We start from the raw sequence: 3,850 nt of genomic DNA, 5'->3' as shown, positions 1-3,850 counted from the left end.
AGAATAAATGTGTATACAGATATCAAGTATGCTTATCTAATTCTGCATGCCCATGCTGCAATATGGAAAGAAAGGGACTTCCTAACCTCTGGGGGAGCCCCCATCAAATATCACAAGGAAATCATGGAGTTATTGCACGCAGTGCAAAACCCCAAGGAGGTGGCAGTCTTACACTGCCGAAGCCAAAGGAGAAGGAGAGGGGAGAACAGCAGCATAAGCGGCTGGCAGAGGCAGGGAAAGACCAGCAGAGAAAGAAAGAGAGAAAGAGACAGAAAGTCAAAGATTGAGAGAGGGAGTGGAAGAGACAGACAGAAAGAGAAAGGGAGAGAAGAAAGACAGAAAGTCAGAGAAGGAAAGAGAGAAAGAGAGAGAAGTAGTAAAGAAAAAACAGTGCACCCTTGAAGGGGTGGCCAGCCCCTCCACACCTGTGGGTGTTTCTCGTCAGGTGGGACAAGAGACTGAGAAAAGAAAATAAGACACAGAGACAAAGTACAGAGAAAGAAAAGTGGTCCCAGGTGACCGGCACTCAGCATACGGAGGACCCGTGCCAGCACTGGTCTCTGAGTTCCGAGGACCGAGGACCGGTGCTGGCACTGGTCTCTGAGTTCCCTCAGTATTTATTGATCATTATCTCTACCATCTTGGAGAGGGGGATGTGGCAGGGCAATAGGGCAATAGTGGGGAGAGGGTCAGCAGGAAAACATGAGAGTAAAGGTCTCTGTGTCATAAGTACGTTAAAGGAAAGGTGCTGTGCTTTGATGTGTGTGTACACAAACATTTGGTGCATTAAAGAGCAGTATTGTCGCTAGCATGTCTCACCTCCAACCCTGAGACGGTTTTCTCCTATCTCAGTAAATAGAACATACAATTGGATTTTACACCAAGACATTCTATTCCCAGGGATGAGCAGGAGACAGATGCCTTCCTCTTATCTCAACTGCAAAGAGGCCTTCCTCTTTTACTAATCCTCCTTAGCTTAGACCCTTCACAGGGTGTTGGCTGGGTAATAGTCAGGTCTTTCCCTTCCCAGGAGGCCATATCTCAGGCTATCACATGGGGAGAAATCTTGGACAATACCTGGCTTTCCTAGGCAGGGGTCCCTGTGGCCTTCCATAGTGTATTGTGTCCCTGAGTACTTGAGATTGGAGAATGGCGATGACTTTTGACAAGCATATCGCCTTCAAGCACTTTTTTAACAAAGCACATCCTGCACAGCCCTAAATCCATTAAACCTTGAGTTAACACAGCACATGTCTGCAAGCACAGGGTTGGGGCTAGGGTTACAGATTAACAGCATCTCAAGGCAGAAGAATTTCTCTTAGTACAGAACAAAATGGAGTCTGTTATGTCTACTTCTTTCTACATAGACACAGTAACAGTCTGATCTCTTTCTTTTCCCCACACGCCCTATTCCTTTAGAAGCCAGAGTAAATTTAAAACCTATAATTGATAATTGAAGGTCTTCTCCGTGACCCTATAACACTCCAATACCACCCTGTTGTCAGTGTAAACAACAGTGTAGTCCAAAAGCACTGAGGCCACTGACAGCCCATAGCCTTCCTATCAAAAATCCCTTAACCCAGTAGGTTTCCTAACAGGGAATCTAAATCTTAATTAATTACCATACAAATGTCTAACCAGACCTAGGAAGAACTCCCTCCAGGACGGGATAATAGATGGTTCCTCCTGGGCGATTAAGGGAAAAAGACACAATGGGTATTTGGTAAGTGAGAAGGCAACTCTTGTAGAAGCAGAGTTAGGATAATTGCCTAATAATTGGTGTGCTCAAACATGCGAGCTGTTTGCACTCAGCCAAACCTGAAAGTACTTACAGAATCAGGAAGGAGCCATCTACACCAATTTTAAGTTAATATGGGCTGAAGGAAGTCTTATTAATAGCAAAGAATAATTGAAATCCCAAACTTACAAGGTTTTCAACAAAAGTAGTTTGCTAAAAGTTAACAGTATAACACGTATTATCCTAACTTCTAATCTTGTGGAAATCAGACCCTATCAGTGCCTCTCAAAGCTTCCATCAGCGCAGAGCCATACAACTAATACCCCTACTTATAGGGTTAGGAATGGCCGCTGCTACAAGAACCAGAACAGCAGGTTTATCTACTTCATTATCCTACTACCACACACCCTCAAAGGATTTCTCAGACAGTTTATAAGAAATAACAAAATCTATCCTTACTCTACAATCCCAAATAGACTCTTTGGCAGCAGTGACTCTCCAAAACCGCTGAGGCTTAGACCTCCTCATTGCTGAGAAAGGAGGACTTTGCACCTTCTTAGGGGAAGAGTGTTGCTTTTATACTAACCAGTCAGGGATAGCATGAGACACCGCCTAGTGTTTACAGGAAGTGGCTTCTGAAATCAGACAATGCCTTTCAAACTCTTATACCAACCTCTGGAGGTGGGCAACATGGCTTCTCCCATTTCTATGTCCCCTGACAGCCATCTTGCTATTACTCCCCTTTGGGCCCTGTATTTTTAACCTCCTTGTCGAATTTGTTTCCTCCAGGATTGAAGCCATCAAACTACAGATGGTCTTACAAATAGAACCCCAAATGAGCTCAACTAACAACTTCTACTGAGGACCCCTGGACCAACCCACTGACCCTTTGGCTGGCCTAGAGAGTTCCCCTCCGGAGGATACTACCACTGCAGGGCCCCTTCTTTGCCCCTATCCAGCAGGAAGTAGCTAGCGTGGTCATCACCCAATTTCCAACAGCAGTTGGGGTGTCCTGTTTAGAGGGGAGATTGAGAGGTGAAGCCAGCTGGACTTCTGGGTGGGGTGGAGACTTGGAGAACTTTTCTGTCTTACAAGAGGATTGTAAAATGCGCCAATCAGCACTCTGTAGCTAGGATTGTAAAACGCAGCAATCAGCACTAGCTGGAGGTTTGTAAAATGAACCAATCAGCACTCTGTAAAATGCACCAATCAGCAGGACATGGGCTCAGACAAATAAGGAAAAAAAGCTGGCCACCTCAGCCAGCAGCAGCAACCCGGCTCAGGTCCCCTCCAGACTGTGGAAGCTTTGTTCTTTTGCTCTTCACCATACATCTTGCTGCTGCTCACTCACTCACTCACTCACTCACTCACTCACTCACTCACTCACTCTTTGGGTCCAGTGCCACCTTTAAGAGCTGTAATACTCACTGCCAACATTTGTAGCTTCATTCTTGAAGTCAGTGAGACCCAGAACCCACCAGAAGGAACTAACTCCGGACACAGTAGGATTTGATGAATCCTAAAATGTCTTCCAACTCCTAAGATCTATGATCTTCCACATCAAACAGGCACTTCACAATTTCTCTGTTCTTTGCGGAAGAACACTGTCCATTTGCTCCAGTCTCTCTGTCTCTCTCATTCTGTCTCTCTCTCTCTCTCTTCCCCTAGCCTTCCTCCCTCTCTTGTGCTGTTCTCTGGTCCACGGTGCTATCTTACTACAAAATCTTAATCTGCAACATCTCTTGGCTTTACCCCTTTCATTCACTGTTTCCTGCTTTCCGTGTACCCTCTTAATTTCCTTCCAGCTCTTCTCTTTCTCGGACTCACACACTCCTTCCATTCCACTCCCCCCCCCTTGCTTTCTTCGTGTACATCTCCTTCCTTCCTCTCTTTTTTTGCTCCCCCTGGTTCATTTTCCGTCCGCACATCCCCGATGGTCTCCCCCTCCTTCCCGCTCTCTGTCTTACCCTAGTTTGGAAATGCAGCAGACCTCTAAACCTGCCAGCATTGGATGCAAGAGGCTGTCATGCTACGGTAGGAGGAGCTTCTATTGGTCGGGCTGGAGGCGGGTACCGAGCTGAGTATAAAAGATGGGGCCGGAGGCGGCGCGCC

Source organism: Macaca mulatta, chromosome 1 (genome assembly GCF_049350105.2).
Source record: "Macaca mulatta isolate MMU2019108-1 chromosome 1, T2T-MMU8v2.0, whole genome shotgun sequence".
Classification (NCBI taxonomy): domain Eukaryota; kingdom Metazoa; phylum Chordata; class Mammalia; order Primates; family Cercopithecidae; genus Macaca; species Macaca mulatta.
This window is presented reverse-complemented; position numbering follows the sequence as displayed.